The sequence below is a fragment of the Saccoglossus kowalevskii genome, chromosome 8 (genome assembly GCF_978046115.1).
Source record: "Saccoglossus kowalevskii chromosome 8, keSacKowa6.1, whole genome shotgun sequence".
NCBI classification, from domain to species: domain Eukaryota; kingdom Metazoa; phylum Hemichordata; class Enteropneusta; family Harrimaniidae; genus Saccoglossus; species Saccoglossus kowalevskii.
In genome coordinates this window covers 34801037-34818251 of record NC_140648.1, presented here as the reverse complement: position 1 = coordinate 34818251, position 17215 = coordinate 34801037, and the positions used below count along the sequence as shown (strand labels likewise).

At 40.6% G+C, this 17215-nt stretch overlaps 18 non-coding genes across 18 annotated transcripts; all 18 read left to right on the top strand.

The window, feature by feature from the left end:
- Nucleotides 1-259: 259 nt before the first annotated feature.
- TRNAL-AAG (transfer RNA leucine (anticodon AAG)) lies at nt 260-341 on the top strand. The gene has a single exon. It is a non-coding gene; the product is annotated as a tRNA-Leu (tRNA).
- Nucleotides 342-681: 340 nt separating this feature from the next.
- TRNAL-AAG (transfer RNA leucine (anticodon AAG)) lies at nt 682-763 on the top strand. Its single transcript has one exon. It is a non-coding gene; the product is annotated as a tRNA-Leu (tRNA).
- Nucleotides 764-1515: 752 nt separating this feature from the next.
- On the top strand, nt 1516-1597 carry TRNAL-AAG (transfer RNA leucine (anticodon AAG)). The gene has a single exon. It is a non-coding gene; the product is annotated as a tRNA-Leu (tRNA).
- Nucleotides 1598-2349: 752 nt separating this feature from the next.
- Nucleotides 2350-2431, top strand: TRNAL-AAG (transfer RNA leucine (anticodon AAG)). The gene has a single exon. It is a non-coding gene; the product is annotated as a tRNA-Leu (tRNA).
- A 751-nt stretch (nt 2432-3182) lies between these two features.
- TRNAL-AAG (transfer RNA leucine (anticodon AAG)) lies at nt 3183-3266 on the top strand. Its single transcript has one exon. It is a non-coding gene; the product is annotated as a tRNA-Leu (tRNA).
- Nucleotides 3267-3601: 335 nt separating this feature from the next.
- TRNAL-AAG (transfer RNA leucine (anticodon AAG)) lies at nt 3602-3683 on the top strand. The gene has a single exon. It is a non-coding gene; the product is annotated as a tRNA-Leu (tRNA).
- Nucleotides 3684-4435: 752 nt separating this feature from the next.
- Nucleotides 4436-4517, top strand: TRNAL-AAG (transfer RNA leucine (anticodon AAG)). Its single transcript has one exon. It is a non-coding gene; the product is annotated as a tRNA-Leu (tRNA).
- Nucleotides 4518-4852: 335 nt separating this feature from the next.
- On the top strand, nt 4853-4934 carry TRNAL-AAG (transfer RNA leucine (anticodon AAG)). Its single transcript has one exon. It is a non-coding gene; the product is annotated as a tRNA-Leu (tRNA).
- Nucleotides 4935-5686: 752 nt separating this feature from the next.
- On the top strand, nt 5687-5768 carry TRNAL-AAG (transfer RNA leucine (anticodon AAG)). The gene has a single exon. It is a non-coding gene; the product is annotated as a tRNA-Leu (tRNA).
- A 751-nt stretch (nt 5769-6519) lies between these two features.
- On the top strand, nt 6520-6603 carry TRNAL-AAG (transfer RNA leucine (anticodon AAG)). Its single transcript has one exon. It is a non-coding gene; the product is annotated as a tRNA-Leu (tRNA).
- Nucleotides 6604-6938: 335 nt separating this feature from the next.
- Nucleotides 6939-7020, top strand: TRNAL-AAG (transfer RNA leucine (anticodon AAG)). Its single transcript has one exon. It is a non-coding gene; the product is annotated as a tRNA-Leu (tRNA).
- A 1169-nt stretch (nt 7021-8189) lies between these two features.
- Nucleotides 8190-8271, top strand: TRNAL-AAG (transfer RNA leucine (anticodon AAG)). Its single transcript has one exon. It is a non-coding gene; the product is annotated as a tRNA-Leu (tRNA).
- Nucleotides 8272-10695: 2424 nt separating this feature from the next.
- Nucleotides 10696-10777, top strand: TRNAL-AAG (transfer RNA leucine (anticodon AAG)). Its single transcript has one exon. It is a non-coding gene; the product is annotated as a tRNA-Leu (tRNA).
- A 754-nt stretch (nt 10778-11531) lies between these two features.
- TRNAL-AAG (transfer RNA leucine (anticodon AAG)) lies at nt 11532-11613 on the top strand. Its single transcript has one exon. It is a non-coding gene; the product is annotated as a tRNA-Leu (tRNA).
- Nucleotides 11614-12782: 1169 nt separating this feature from the next.
- Nucleotides 12783-12864, top strand: TRNAL-AAG (transfer RNA leucine (anticodon AAG)). The gene has a single exon. It is a non-coding gene; the product is annotated as a tRNA-Leu (tRNA).
- A 1169-nt stretch (nt 12865-14033) lies between these two features.
- TRNAL-AAG (transfer RNA leucine (anticodon AAG)) lies at nt 14034-14115 on the top strand. Its single transcript has one exon. It is a non-coding gene; the product is annotated as a tRNA-Leu (tRNA).
- Nucleotides 14116-15644: 1529 nt separating this feature from the next.
- TRNAL-UAG (transfer RNA leucine (anticodon UAG)) lies at nt 15645-15726 on the top strand. The gene has a single exon. It is a non-coding gene; the product is annotated as a tRNA-Leu (tRNA).
- A 678-nt stretch (nt 15727-16404) lies between these two features.
- On the top strand, nt 16405-16486 carry TRNAL-UAG (transfer RNA leucine (anticodon UAG)). The gene has a single exon. It is a non-coding gene; the product is annotated as a tRNA-Leu (tRNA).
- The last annotated feature ends 729 nt before the right edge of the window (nt 16487-17215 follow it).

The window sequence follows — 17215 nt, the reverse complement described above, 5'->3', positions numbered from 1 at the left end:
CTTTCGCATGTTGAAATCCAACAAATATTCACGGCAAATAATTAAGCAATGCATAACAATCTGATTAGACGATGAAATGAAACCCGGCGAAGACATTTTAATGAGTAACCACGGCGTCAAAAATTCTCAGAAAATAGTATTCGCATTTTTGGCATTTGCATTGTTACAAATATCACTTCAGTCGTCTCGGTAAATACCCAAACACACATGAAATGCTTGTGTTTCAGGGTAATTGCGTCGTTTTTGCAATGTAATTATGGGTAGCGTGGCCGAGCGGTCTAAGGCGCTGGTTTAAGGCACCAGTCATTTCGATGGCGTGGGTTCGAATCCCACCGCTGCAGGTTGTTCAGTATTTTGCACAACTGTCATTCAAGCTGCCGTTATTCAATTTCTGTGTATACGGTTATGCACATGTTTTAGTCGCACTTTGAAATCCAACAAATATTCACGGCAAGTAACTAAGCAATGTATACAATCTGATTAGATGATGAAATGAAACCCGGTGAACGTCATTTTAGTGAGTATCTACAGCGTCAACAATTCCCAGAAAATAGTATTCCAGTCGAATTTGTGGCATTTGCATTGTTACAAATATCACTTCAGTCGTCTCGGCAAATACCAAAACACACATGAAATGCTTGTGTTTCAGGGTAATTGCGTCGTTTTTGAAATGTAATTATGGGTAGCGTGGCCGAGTGGTCTAAGGCGCTGGTTTAAGGCACCAGTCATTTCGATGGCGTGGGTTCGAATCCCACCGCTGCCAGGTTGTTCAGTATTTTGCACAACTGTCATTCAAGCTGCCGTTATTCAATTTCTGTGTATACGGTTATGCACATGTTTTAGTCGCACTTTGAAATACAACAAATATTCACGGCAAGTAACTAAGCAATGCATACAATCTGATTAGATGATGAAATGAAACCCGGTGAACGTCATTTTAGTGAGTATCTACAGCGTCAACAATTCCCAGGAAATAGTATTCGAATTTTTGGTATTTGCATTGTTAAAAATATCACTTCAGTCGTCTCGGTAAATACCCATACACACATGAAATGCTTGTGTTTCAGGGTAATTGCGTCGTTTTTGCTTGCAATTAAGGGTAGCGTGGGCGAGCGGTCAAAGGCGCTTGTTTAAGGCACCAGTCATTTCGATGGCGTGGGTTCGTATCCCACCGCTGTCTTGGTGTTGAGTATTTTGCACAACTGTCATTTATGCTGGCATAATACAATTTCAGTGTTTACGACTATGCACATGTTGCTTTCGCATGTTGAAATCCAACAAATATTCACGGCAAATAATTAAGCAATGCATACAATCTGATTAGATGATGAAATGAAACCCGGTGAACACATTTTAATGAGTAACCACAGCGTCAAAAATTCTCAGAAAATAGTATTCGCATTTTTGGCATTTGCATTGTTACAAATATCACTTCAGTCGTCTCGGTAAATACCCAAACACACACGAAATGCTTGAGTTTCAGGGTAATTGCGTCGTTTTTGCAAAGTAATTATCGGTAGCGTGGCCGAGCGGTCTAAGGCGCTGGTTTAAGGCACCAGTCATTTCGATGGCGTGGGTTCGAATCCCACCGCTACCAGGTTGTTCAGTATTTTGCACAACTGTCATTCAAGCTGCCGTTATTCAATTTCTGTGTATACGGTTATGCACATGTTTTAGTCGCACTTTGAAATCCAACAAATATTCACGGCAAGTAACTAAGCAATTCATACAATCTGATTAGATGATGAAATGAAACCCGGTGAACACATTTTAATGAGTAACCACAGTGTCAAAAATTCTCAGAAAATAGTATTCGCATTTTTGGCATTTGCATTATTACAAATATCACATCAGTCGTCTCGGCAAATACCAAAACACACATGAAATGCTTGTGTTTCAGGGTAATTGCGTCGTTTTTGCAATGTAATTATGGGTGGCGTGGCCGAGCGGTCAAAGACGCTTGTTTAATGCACCAGTCATTTCGATGGCGTGGGTTTGAATCCCACCGCTGCCAGGTTGTTCGGTATTTTGCACAACTGTCATTTATGCTGGCATAATACAATTTCAGTGTTTACGACTATGCACATGTTTCTTTCGCATGTTGAAATCCAACAAATATTCACGGCAAATAATTAAGCAATGCCTACAATCTGATTAGATGATGAAATGAAACCCGGTGAACACATTTCAATGAGTAACCACAGCGTCAAAAATTCTCAGAAAATAGTATTCGCATTTTTGGCATTTGCATTGTTACAAATATCACTTCAGTCGTCTCGGTAAATACCCAAACACACATGAAATGCTTGTGTTTCAGGGTAATTGCGTCGTTTTGGCAATGTAACTATGGGTAGCGTGGCCGAGCGATCTAAGGCGCTGGTTTAAGGCACCAGTCATTTCGATGGCGTGGGTTCGAATCCCACCGCTGCCAGGTTGTTCGGTATTTTGCACAAATGTCATTCATGCTGCCGTTATTCAATTTCTGTGTATACGGTTATGCACATGTTTTAGTCGCACTTTGAAATCCAACAAATATTCACGGCAAGTAACTAAGCAATTCATACAATCTGATTAGATGACGAAATGAAACCCGGTGAACGTGATTTTAGTGAGTATCTACAGCGTCAACAATTCCCAGGAAATAGTATTCGAATTTTTGGTATTTGCATTGTTAAAAATATCACTTCAGTCGTCTCGGTAAATACCCATACACACATGAAATGCTTGTGTTTCAGGGTAATTGCGTCGTTTTTGCTTGTAATTAAGGGTAGCGTGGGCGAGCGGTCAAAGGCGCTTGTTTAAGGCACCAGTCATTTCGATGGCGTGGGTTCGTATCCCACCGCTGCCTTGTTGTTGAGTATTTTGCACAACTGTCATTTATGCTGGCATAATACAATTTCAGTGTTTACGACTATGCACATGTTTTTTTCGCATGTTGAAATCCAACAAATATTCACGGCAAATAATTAAGCAATGCATAACAATCTGATTAGACGATGAAATGAAACCCGGCGAACACATTTTAATGAGTAACCACGGCGTCAAAAATTCTCAGAAAATAGTATTCGCATTTTTGGCATTTGCATTATTACAAATATCACTTCAGTCGTCTCGGTAAATACCGAAACACACACGAAATGCTTGAGTTTCAGGGTAATTGCGTCGTTTTTGCGAAGAAATTATGCGTAGCGTGGCCGAGCGGTCTAAGGCGCTGGTTTAAGGCACCAGTCATTTCGATGACGTGGGTTCGAATCCCACCGCTGCAGGTTGTTCAGTAATTTGCACAACTGTCATTCAAGCTGCCGTTATTCAATTTCTGTGTATACGTCTATGCACATGTTTTAGTCGCACTTTGAAATCCAACAAATATTCACGGCAAGTAACTAAGCAATGCATACAATCTGATTAGATGATGGAATGAAACCCGGTGAACGTCATTTTACTGAGTATCTACAGCGTCAACAATTCCCAGGAAATAGTATTCGAATTTGTGGCATTTGCATTGTTAAAAATATCACTTCAGTCGTCTCGGTAAATACCAAAACACACATGAAATGCTTGTGTTTCAGGGTAATTGCGTCGTTTTTGAAATGTAATTATGGGTAGCGTGGCCGAGCGGTCTAAGGCGCTGGTTTAAGGCACCAGTCATTTCGATGGCGTGGGTTCGAATCCCACCGCTGCCAGGTTGTTCAGTATTTTGCACAACGGTCATTCAAGCTGCCGTTATTCAATTTCTGTGTATACGGTTATGCACATGTTTTAGTCGCACTTTGAAATCCAACAAATATTCACGGCAAGTAACTAAGCAATTCATACAATCTGATTAGATGATGAAATGAAACCCGGTGAACACATTTTAATGAGTAACCACAGCGTCAAAAATCCTCAGAAAATAGTATTCGCATTTTTGGCATTTGCATTGTTACAAATATCACTTCAGTCGTCTCGGTAAATACCCAAACACACATGAAATGCTTGTGTTTCAGGGTAATTGCGTCGTTTTCGCAAAGTAATTATGGGTAGCGTGGCCGATCGGTCTAAGGCGATGGTTTTAGGCACCAGTCATTTCGATGGCGTGGGTTCGTATCCCACCGCTGCCTTGTTGTTGAGTATTTTGCACAACTGTCATTTATGCTGGCATAATACAATTTCAGTGTTTACGACTATGCACATGTTTCTTTCGCATGTTGAAATCCAACAAATATTCACGGCAAATAATTAAGCAATGCATACAATCTGATTAGATGATGAAATGAAACCCGGTGAACACATATTATTGAGTAACCACGGCGTCAAAAATTCTCAGAAAATAGTATTCGCATTTTTGGCATTTGCATTGTTACAAATATCACTTCAGTCGTCTCGGTAAATACCCAAACACACATGAAATGCTTGTGTTTCAGGGTAATTGCGTCGTTTTTGCAATGTAATTATGGGTAGCGTGGCCGAGCGGTCTAAGGCGCTGGTTTAAGGCACCAGTCATTTCGATGGCGTGGGTTCGAATCCCACCGCTGCAGGTTGTTCAGTATTTTGCACAACTGTCATTCAAGCTGCCGTTATTCAATTTCTGTGTATACGGTTATGCACATGTTTTAGTCGCACTTTGAAATCCAACAAATATTCACGGCAAGTAACTAAGCAATTCATACAATCTGATTAGATGATGAAATGAAACCCGGTGAACGTCATTTTAGTGAGTATCTACAGCGTCAACAATTCCCAGAAAATAGTATTCGAATTTTTGGCATTTGCATTGTGACAAATATCACTTCAGTCGTCTCGGCAAATACCAAAACACACATGAAATGCTTGTGTTTCAGGGTAATTGCGTCGTTTTTGAAATATAATTATGGGTAGCGTGGCCGAGCGGTCTAAGGCGCTGGTTTAAGGCACCAGTCATTTCGATGGCGTGGGTTCGAATCCCACCGCTACCAGGTTGTTCAGTATTTTGCACAACTGTCATTCAAGCTGCCGTTATTCAATTTCTGTGTATACGGTTATGCACATGTTTTAGTCGCACTTTGAAATCCAACAAATATTCACGGCAAGTAACTAAGCAATTCATACAATCTGATTAGATGATGAAATGAAACCCGGTGAACACATTTTAATGAGTAACCACAGTGTCAAAAATTCTCAGAAAATAGTATTCGCATTTTTGGCATTTGCATTATTACAAATATCACATCAGTCGTCTCGGCAAATACCAAAACACACATGAAATGCTTGTGTTTCAGGGTAATTGCGTCGTTTTTGCAATGTAATTATGGGTGGCGTGGCCGAGCGGTCAAAGACGCTTGTTTAATGCACCAGTCATTTCGATGGCGTGGGTTTGAATCCCACCGCTGCCAGGTTGTTCGGTATTTTGCACAACTGTCATTTATGCTGGCATAATACAATTTCAGTGTTTACGACTATGCACATGTTTCTTTCGCATGTTGAAATCCAACAAATATTCACGGCAAATAATTAAGCAATGCCTACAATCTGATTAGATGATGAAATGAAACCCGGTGAACACATTTCAATGAGTAACCACAGCGTCAAAAATTCTCAGAAAATAGTATTCGCATTTTTGGCATTTGCATTGTTACAAATATCACTTCAGTCGTCTCGGTAAATACCCAAACACACATGAAATGCTTGTGTTTCAGGGTAATTGCGTCGTTTTGGCAATGTAACTATGGGTAGCGTGGCCGAGCGATCTAAGGCGCTGGTTTAAGGCACCAGTCATTTCGATGGCGTGGGTTCGAATCCCACCGCTGCCAGGTTGTTCGGTATTTTGCACAAATGTCATTCATGCTGCCGTTATTCAATTTCTGTGTATACGGTTATGCACATGTTTTAGTCGCACTTTGAAATCCAACAAATATTCACGGCAAGTAACTAAGCAATTCATACAATCTGATTAGATGACGAAATGAAACCCGGTGAACGTGATTTTAGTGAGTATCTACAGCGTCAACAATTCCCAGGAAATAGTATTCGAATTTTTGGTATTTGCATTGTTAAAAATATCACTTCAGTCGTCTCGGTAAATACCCATACACACATGAAATGCTTGTGTTTCAGGGTAATTGCGTCGTTTTTGCTTGTAATTAAGGGTAGCGTGGGCGAGCGGTCAAAGGCGCTTGTTTAAGGCACCAGTCATTTCGATGGCGTGGGTTCGTATCCCACCGCTGCCTTGTTGTTGAGTATTTTGCACAACTGTCATTTATGCTGGCATAATACAATTTCAGTGTTTACGACTATGCACATGTTTTTTTCGCATGTTGAAATCCAACAAATATTCACGGCAAATAATTAAGCAATGCATAACAATCTGATTAGACGATGAAATGAAACCCGGCGAACACATTTTAATGAGTAACCACGGCGTCAAAAATTCTCAGAAAATAGTATTCGCATTTTTGGCATTTGCATTATTACAAATATCACTTCAGTCGTCTCGGTAAATACCGAAACACACACGAAATGCTTGAGTTTCAGGGTAATTGCGTCGTTTTTGCGAAGAAATTATGCGTAGCGTGGCCGAGCGGTCTAAGGCGCTGGTTTAAGGCACCAGTCATTTCGATGACGTGGGTTCGAATCCCACCGCTGCAGGTTGTTCAGTAATTTGCACAACTGTCATTCAAGCTGCCGTTATTCAATTTCTGTGTATACGTCTATGCACATGTTTTAGTCGCACTTTGAAATCCAACAAATATTCACGGCAAGTAACTAAGCAATGCATACAATCTGATTAGATGATGGAATGAAACCCGGTGAACGTCATTTTACTGAGTATCTACAGCGTCAACAATTCCCAGGAAATAGTATTCGAATTTGTGGCATTTGCATTGTTAAAAATATCACTTCAGTCGTCTCGGTAAATACCAAAACACACATGAAATGCTTGTGTTTCAGGGTAATTGCGTCGTTTTTGAAATGTAATTATGGGTAGCGTGGCCGAGCGGTCTAAGGCGCTGGTTTAAGGCACCAGTCATTTCGATGGCGTGGGTTCGAATCCCACCGCTGCCAGGTTGTTCAGTATTTTGCACAACGGTCATTCAAGCTGCCGTTATTCAATTTCTGTGTATACGGTTATGCACATGTTTTAGTCGCACTTTGAAATCCAACAAATATTCACGGCAAGTAACTAAGCAATTCATACAATCTGATTAGATGATGAAATGAAACCCGGTGAACACATTTTAATGAGTAACCACAGCGTCAAAAATCCTCAGAAAATAGTATTCGCATTTTTGGCATTTGCATTGTTACAAATATCACTTCAGTCGTCTCGGTAAATACCCAAACACACATGAAATGCTTGTGTTTCAGGGTAATTGCGTCGTTTTCGCAAAGTAATTATGGGTAGCGTGGCCGATCGGTCTAAGGCGATGGTTTTAGGCACCAGTCATTTCGATGGCGTGGGTTCGTATCCCACCGCTGCCTTGTTGTTGAGTATTTTGCACAACTGTCATTTATGCTGGCATAATACAATTTCAGTGTTTACGACTATGCACATGTTTCTTTCGCATGTTGAAATCCAACAAATATTCACGGCAAATAATTAAGCAATGCATACAATCTGATTAGATGATGAAATGAAACCCGGTGAACACATATTAATGAGTAACCACGGCGTCAAAAATTCTCAGAAAATAGTATTCGCATTTTTGGCATTTGCATTGTTACAAATATCACTTCAGTCGTCTCGGTAAATACCCAAACACACATGAAATGCTTGTGTTTCAGGGTAATTGCGTCGTTTTTGCAATGTAATTATGGGTAGCGTGGCCGAGCGGTCTAAGGCGCTGATTTAAGGCACCAGTCATTTCGATGGCGTGGGTTCGAATCCCACCGCTGCAGGTTGTTCAGTATTTTGCACAACTGTCATTCAAGCTGCCGTTATTCAATTTCTGTGTATACGGTTATGCACATGTTTTAGTCGCACTTTGAAATCCAACAAATATTCACGGCAAGTAACTAAGCAATTCATACAATCTGATTAGATGATGAAATGAAACCCGGTGAACGTCATTTTAGTGAGTATCTACAGCGTCAACAATTCCCAGAAAATAGTATTCGAATTTTTGGCATTTGCATTGTGACAAATATCACTTCAGTCGTCTCGGCAAATACCAAAACACACATGAAATGCTTGTGTTTCAGGGTAATTGCGTCGTTTTTGAAATATAATTATGGGTAGCGTGGCCGAGCGGTCTAAGGCGCTGGTTTAAGGCACCAGTCATTTCGATGGCGTGGGTTCGAATCCCACCGCTGCCAGGTTGTTCAGTATTTTGCACAACTGTCATTCAAGCTGCCGTTATTCAATTTCTGTGTATACGGTTATGCACATGTTTTAGTCGCACTTTGAAATCCAACAAATATTCACGGCAAGTAACTAAGCAATGCATACAATCTGATTAGATGATGAAATGAAACCCGGTGAACACATTTTAATGAGTAACCACAGCGTCAAAAATTCTCAGAAAATAGTATTCGCATTTGTGGCATTTGCATTGTTACAAATATCACTTCAGTCGTCTCGGTAAATACCCAAACACGCATGAAATGCTTGTGTTTCAGGGTTATTGCGTCGTTTTCGCAAAGTAATTATGGGTAGCGTGGCCGAGCGGTCTAAGGCGATGGTTTTAGGCACCAGTCATTTCGATGGCGTGGGTTCGTATCCCACCGCTGCCTTGTTGTTGAGTATTTTGCACAACTGTCATTTATGCTGGCATAATACAATTTCAGTGTTTACGACTATGCACATGTTTCTTTCGCATGTTGAAATCCAACAAATATTCACGGCAAATAATTAAGCAATGCATAACAATCTGATTAGACGATGAAATGAAACCCGGCGAACACATTTTAATGAGTAACCACGGCGTCAAAAATTCTCAGAAAATAGTATTCGCATTTTTGGCATTTGCATTATTACAAATATCACATCAGTCGTCTCGGCAAATACCAAAACACACATGAAATGCTTGTGTTTCAGGGTAATTGCGTTGTTTTTGCAATGTAATTATGGGTGGCGTGGCCGAGCGGTCAAAGACGCTTGTTTAATGCACCAGTCATTTCGATGGCGTGGGTTTGAATCCCACCGCTGCCAGGTTGTTCGGTATTTTGCACAACTGTCATTCAAGCTGCCGTTATTCAATTTCTGTGTATACGGTTATGCACATGTTTTAGTCGCACTTTGAAATCCAACAAATATTCACGGCAAGTAACTAAGCAATTCATACAATCTGATTAGATGACGAAATGAAACCCGGTGAACGTCATTTTAGTGAGTATCTACAGCGTCAACAATTCCCAGGAAATAGTATTCGAATTTTTGGTATTTGCATTGTTAAAAATATCACTTCAGTCGTCTCGGTAAATACCCATACACACATGAAATGCTTGTGTTTCAGGGTAATTGCGTCGTTTTTGCTTGCAATTAAGGGTAGCGTGGGCGAGCGGTCAAAGGCGCTTGTTTAAGGCACCAGTCATTTCGATGGCGTGGGTTCGTATCCCACCGCTGCCTTGTTGTTGTGTATTTTACACAACTGTCATTTATGCTGGCATAATACAATTTCAGTGTTTACGACTATGCACATGTTTCTTTCGCATGTTGAAATCCAACAAATATTCACGGCAAATAATTAAGCAATGCATAACAATCTGATTAGACGATGAAATGAAACCCGGCGAAGACATTTTAATGAGTAACCACGGCGTCAAAAATTCTCAGAAAATAGTATTCGCATTTTTGGCATTTGCATTATTACAAATATCACTTCAGTCGTCTCGGTAAATACCGAAACACACACGAAATGCTTGAGTTTCAGGGTAATTGCGTCGTTTTTGCGAAGAAATTATGCGTAGCGTGGCCGAGCGATCTAAGGCGCTGGTTTAAGGCACCAGTCATTTCGATGGCGTGGGTTCGAATCCCACCGCTGCCAGGTTGTTCAGTATTTTGCACAACTGTCATTCAAGCTGCCGTTATTCAATTTCTGTTTATACGGCTATGCACATGTTTTAGTCGCACTTTGAAATAAAACAAATATTCACGGCAAGTAACTAAGCAATGCATACAATCTGATTAGATGATGGAATGAAACCCGGTGAACGTCATTTTACTGAGTATCTACAGCGTCAACAATTCTCAGGAAATAGTATTCGAACTTGTGGCATTTGCATTGTTAAAAATATCACTTCAGTCGTCTCGGTAAATACCAAAACACACATGAAATGCTTGTGTTTCAGGGTAATTGCGTCGTTTTTGAAATGTAATTATGGGTAGCGTGGCCGAGCGGTCTAAGGCGATGGTTTTAGGCACCAGTCATTTCGATGGCGTGGGTTCGTATCCCACCGCTGCCTTGTTGTTGAGTATTTTGCACAACTGTCATTTATGCTGGCATAATACAATTTCAGTGTTTACGACTATGCACATGTTTCTTTCGCACTTTGAAATAAAACAAATATTCACGGCAAGTAACTAAGCAATGCATACAATCTGATTAGATGATGGAATGAAACCCGGTGAACGTCATTTTACTGAGTATCTACAGCGTCAACAATTCCCAGGAAATAGTATTCGAATTTGTGGCATTTGCATTGTTAAAAATATCACTTCAGTCGTCTCGGTAAATACCAAAACACACATGAAATGCTTGTGTTTCAGGGTAATTGCGTCGTTTTTGAAATGTAATTATGGGTAGCGTGGCCGAGCGGTCTAAGGCGCTCGTTTAAGGCACCAGTCATTTCGATGGCGTGGGTTCAAATCCCACCGCTGCCAGGTTGTTCAGTATTTTGCACAACGGTCATTCAAGCTGCCGTTATTCAATTTCTGTGTATACGGTTATGCACATGTTTTAGTCGCACTTTGAAATCCAACAAATATTCACGGCAAGTAACTAAGCAATGCATACAATCTGATTAGATGATGGAATGAAACCCGGTGAACGTCATTTTACTGAGTATCTACAGCGTCAACAATTCCCAGGAAATAGTATTCGAATTTGTGGCATTTGCATTGTTAAAAATATCACTTCAGTCGTCTCGGTAAATACCAAAACACACATGAAATGCTTGTGTTTCAGGGTAATTGCGTCGTTTTTGAAATGTAATTATGGGTAGCGTGGCCGAGCGGTCTAAGGCGATGGTTTTAGGCACCAGTCATTTCGATGGCGTGGGTTCGTATCCCACCGCTGCCTTGTTGTTGAGTATTTTGCACAACTGTCATTTATGCTGGCATAATACAATTTCAGTGTTTACGACTATGCACATGTTTCTTTCGCACTTTGAAATAAAACAAATATTCACGGCAAGTAACTAAGCAATGCATACCATCTGATTAGATGATGGAATGAAACCCGGTGAACGTCATTTTACTGAGTATCTACAGCGTCAACAATTCCCAGGAAATAGTATTCGAATTTGTGGCATTTGCATTGTTAAAAATATCACTTCAGTCGTCTCGGTAAATACCAAAACACACATGAAATGCTTGTGTTTCAGGGTAATTGCGTCGTTTTTGAAATGTAATTATGGGTAGCGTGGCCGAGCGGTCTAAGGCGCTCGTTTAAGGCACCAGTCATTTCGATGGCGTGGGTTCAAATCCCACCGCTGCCAGGTTGTTCAGTATTTTGCACAACGGTCATTCAAGCTGCCGTTATTCAATTTCTGTGTATACGGTTATGCACATGTTTTAGTCGCACTTTGAAATCCAACAAATATTCACGGCAAGTAACTAAGCAATTCATACAATCTGATTAGATGATGAAATGAAACCCGGTGAACACATTTTAATGAGTAACCACAGCGTCAAAAATCCTCAGAAAATAGTATTCGCATTTTTGGCATTTGCATTGTTACAAATATCACTTCAGTCGTCTCGGTAAATACCCAAACACACATGAAATGCTTGTGTTTCAGGGTAATTGCGTCGTTTTCGCAAAGTAATTATGGGTAGCGTGGCCGAGCGGTCTAAGGCGATGGTTTTAGGCACCAGTCATTTCGATGGCGTGGGTTCGTATCCCACCGCTGCCTTGTTGTTGAGTATTTTGCACAACTGTCATTTATGCTGGCATAATACAATTTCAGTGTTTACGACTATGCACATGTTTCTTTCGCATGTTGAAATCCAACAAATATTCACGGCAAATAATTAAGCAATGCATACAATCTGATTAGATGATGAAATGAAACCCGGAGAACACATATTAATGAGTAACCACGGCGTCAAAAATTCTCAGAAAATAGTATTCGCATTTTTGGCATTTGCATTGTTACAAATATCACTTCAGTCGTCTCGGTAAATACCCAAACACACATGAAATGCTTGTGTTTCAGGGTAATTGCGTCGTTTTTGCAATGTAACTATGGGTAGCGTGGCCGAGCGGTCTAAGGCGCTGGTTTAAGGCACCAGTCATTTCGATGGCGTGGGTTCGAATCCTACCGCTGCAGGTTGTTCAGTATTTTGCACAACTGTCATTCAAGCTGCCGTTATTCAATTTCCGTGTATACGGTTATGCACATGTTTTAGTCGCACTTTGAAATCCAACAAATATTCACGGCAAGTAACTAAGCAATTCATACAATCTGATTAGATGATGAAATGAAACCCGGTGAACGTCATTTCAGTGAGTATCTACAGCGTCAACAATTCCCAGAAAATAGTATTCGAATTTTTGGCATTTGCATTGTTACAAATATCACTTCAGTCGTCTCGGCAAATACCAAAACACACATGAAATGCTTGTGTTTCAGGGTAATTGCGTCGTTTTTGAAATATAATTATGGGTAGCGTGGCCGAGCGGTCTAAGGCGCTGGTTTAAGGCACCAGTCATTTCGAAGGCGTGGGTTCGAATCCCACCGCTGCCAGGTTGTTCAGTATTTTGCACAACTGTCATTCAAGCTGCCGTTATTCAATTTTTGTGTATACGGTTATGCACATGTTTTAGTCGCACTTTGAAATCCAACAAATATTCACGGCAAGTAACTAAGCAATGCATACAATCTGATTAGATGATGAAATGAAACCCGGTGAACACATTTTAATGAGTAACCACAGCGTCAAAAATTCTCAGAAAATAGTATTCGCATTTGTGGCATTTGCATTGTTACAAATATCACTTCAGTCGTCTCGGTAAATACCCAAACACGCATGAAATGCTTGTGTTTCAGGGTAATTGCGTCGTTTTCGCAAAGTAATTATGGGTAGCGTGGCCGAGCGGTCTAAGGCGATGGTTTTAGGCACCAGTCATTTCGATGGCGTGGGTTCGTATCCCACCGCTGCCTTGTTGTTGAGTATTTTGCACAACTGTCATTTATGCTGGCATAATACAATTTCAGTGTTTACGACTATGCACATGTTTCTTTCGCATGTTGAAATCCAACAAATATTCACGGCAAATAATTAAGCAATGCATACAATCTGATTAGATGATGAAATGAAACCCGGTGAACACATTTTAATGAGTAACCACAGCGTCAAAAATTCTCAGAAAATAGTATTCGCATTTTTGGCATTTGCATTGTGACAAATATCACTTCAGTCGTCTCGGTAAATACCCAAACACACATGAAATGCTTGTGTTTCAGGGTAATTGCGTCGTTTTTGTAATGTAATTATGGGTAGCGTGGCCGAGCGGTCTAAGGCGATGGTTTTAGGCACCAGTCAGTTCGATGGCGTGGGTTCGTATCCCACCGCTGCCTTGTTGTTGAGTATTTTGCACAACTGTCATTTATGCTGGCATAATACAATTTCAGTGTTTACGACTATGCACATGTTTCTTTCGCATGTTGAAATCCAACAAATATTCACGGCAAATAATTAAGCAATGCATACAATCTGATTAGATGATGAAATGAAACCCGGTGAACACATTTTAATGAGTAACCACAGCGTCAAAAATTCTCAGAAAATAGTATTCGCATTTTTGGCATTTGCATTGTTACAAATATCACTTCAGTCGTCTCGGTAAATACCCAAACACACATGAAATGCTTGTGTTTCAGGGTAATTGCGCCGTTTTTGCAATGTAATTATGGGTAGCGTGGCCGAGCGGTCTAAGTCGCTGGTTTAAGGCACCAGTCATTTCGATGGCGTGGGTTCGAATCCCACCGCTGCCAGGTTGTTCAGTATTTTGCACAACTGTCATTCAAGCTGCCGTTATTCAATTTCTGTGTATACGGTTATGCACATGTTTTAGTCGCACTTTGAAATACAACAAATATTCACGGCAAGTAACTAAGCAATGCATACAATCTGATTAGATGATGAAATGAAACCCGGTGAACGTCATTTTAGTGAGTATCTACAGCGTCAACAATTCCCAGGAAATAGTATTCGAATTTTTGGTATTTGCATTGTTAAAAATATCACTTCAGTCGTCTCGGTAAATACCCATACACACATGAAATGCTTGTGTTTCAGGGTAATTGCGACGTTTTTGCAATGTAATTATGGGTAGCGTGGCCGAGCGGTCAAAGGCGCTTGTTTAAGGCACCAGTCGTTTCGATGGCGTGAGTTCGTATCCCACCGCTGCCTTGTTGTTGAGCATTTTGCACTACTGTCATTTATGCTGGCATAATACAATTTCAGTGTTTACGACTATGCACATGTTTCTTTCGCATGTTGAAATCCAACAAATATTCACGGCAAGTAACTAAGCAATGCCTACAATCTGATTAGATGATGAAATGAAACCCGGTGAACACATTTTAATGAGTAACCACAGCGTCAAAAATTCTCAGAAAATAGTATTCGCATTTTTGGCATTTGCATTGTTACAAATATCACTTCAGTCGTCTCGGTAAATATCCAAACACACATGAAATGCTTGTGTTTCAGGGTAATTGCGTCGTTTTCGCAAAGTAATTATGGGTAGCGTGGCCGAGCGGTCTAAGGCGATGGTTTTAGGCACCAGTCATTTCGATGGCGTGGGTTCGTATCCCACCGCTGCCTTGTTGTTGAGTATTTTGCACAACTGTCATTTATGCTGGCGTTATTTAATTTCGGTGTATACGGCTATGCACCTGTTTTAGTCACACTTTGAAATCCAACAAATATTCACGGCAAGGAATGGAGCAATGCATACAATATGATTAGATGATGAAATGAAACCCAGTGAACATCATTTTAGTGAGTAACTACGGCATCAAAAATTCCCAGGAAAATAGTATTCGCATTTTTGGCATTTGCATTGTTACAAACATCACTCAGTCGTCACAGTAAATACCAAAACAAACATGAAATGCTTGTGCTTCAGGGTAATTGCCTTGTTTTTGTAAATCAATTATGTGTAGAATGGCCGAGCGGTCTAAGGCTCTGGTTCTAGGCACCAGTCATTTCGATGGCGTCTGTTCGAATCCCACATCTGCCACGTTGTTCAGTATTTTGTACAACTGTCATTCATGCTGGCGTTATTTAATTTCGGTGTATACGGCTATGCATACAATCTGATTAGATGATGAAATGAAACCCGCTGAACATTATTTCAGTGAGTATCTACAGCGTCAACAATTCCCAGGAAATAGTATTCGCATTTTTGGCATTTGCATTGTTACAAACGTCACTTCAGTAGTCTCAGTAAATACTCAAACACACAAGACATGCTGGTGTTTCAGGGTAATTGCATCGTTTTGGTAAAGTATTTATGGGTAGCGTAGCCGAGCGGTCTAAGGCGCTGGTTTTAGGCACCAGTCATTTCGATGGCGTGGGTTCGAATCCCACCGCTGCCAGGTTGATCAGTATTTTGCACAACTGTCATTCATACTGCGTTATTCAATTTCGGTGTTTAAGGCTATGCACCTGTTTTAGTCACACTTTGAAATCCAACAAATATTCACGGCAAGGAATGGAGCAATGCATACAATATGATTAGATGATGAAATGAAACCCGGTGAACATCATTTTAGTGAGTAACTACGGCATCAAAAATTCCCAGGAAAATAGTATTCGCATTTTTGGCATTTGCATTGTTACAAACATCACTCAGTCGTCACAGTAAATACCAAAACAAACATGAAATGCTTGTGTTTCAGGGTAATTGCCTTGTTTTTGTAAAGCAATTATGTGTAGAATGGCCGAGCGGTCTAAGGCGCTGGTTCTAGGCACCAGTCATTTCGATGGCGTGTGTTCGAATCCCACATCTGCCAGGTTGTTCAGTATTTTGTACAACTCTCATTTATGCTGGCGTTATTCAATTTCGGTGTATACGGTTATGCAAACTATCTGATTAGATGATGAAATGAAATCCGGTGAACATTATTTCAGTGAGTATCTACAGCGTCAACAATTTCCAGGAAATTGTATTTGCATTGTTACAAACGTCACTTCAGTCGTCTCAGTAAATACACAAACACACATGAAATGCTGGTTTTTCAGGGCAATTGCATCGTTTTGGCAAAGTAATTATTGGTAGCGTGGCCGAGTGGTCTAAGGCGCTGGTTTTAGGCAACAGTCATTTCTATGGCGTGGGTTCGAATCCCATCGCTGCCAGGTTGTTCAGTATTTTGTACAACTGTCCTTCATGCTGGCGTTATTCAATTTCGGTGCATACGGCTATGCATACAATCTGATTAGATGATGAAATGATACCCGTTGAACATTATTTCAGTGAGTGTCTCCAGCGTCAACAATTCCCAGGAAATAGTATTCGCATTTTTGGCATTTGCATTGTTACAAACGTCACTTCAGTCGTCTCAGTAAATACTCAAACACACAAGACATGCTGGTGTTTCAGGGTAATTGCATCGTTTTGGTAAAGTAATTATGTGTAGAATGGCCGAGCGGTCTAAGGCGCTGGTTTTAGGCACCAGTCATTTCGATGGCGTGGGTTAGAATCCCACCGCTGCCAGGTTGTTCATTATTTTGTACAACTGTCTTTCATGCTGGCGTTATTCAATTTCGGTGTATATTGTTATGCAAACAATCTGATTAGATGATGAAATGAAACCCAGTGAACATCATTCTAGTGAGTATCTACAGCGTCAACAATTGCCAGGAAAGTGTATTCGAATTTTTGGCATTTGCATTGTTACAAATATCACTTCAGTCGTCACGGTAAATACACAAACACACACGAAATGCTGGTTTTTCAGGGCAATTGCATCGTTTTGGCAAAGTAATTATGGGTAGCATGGCCGAGTGGTCTGAGGTGCTGGTTTAAGGCACCTGTCATTTCGATGGCGTTGGTTCGAATCCCACCGCTGCCTTGTTGTTGAGTAT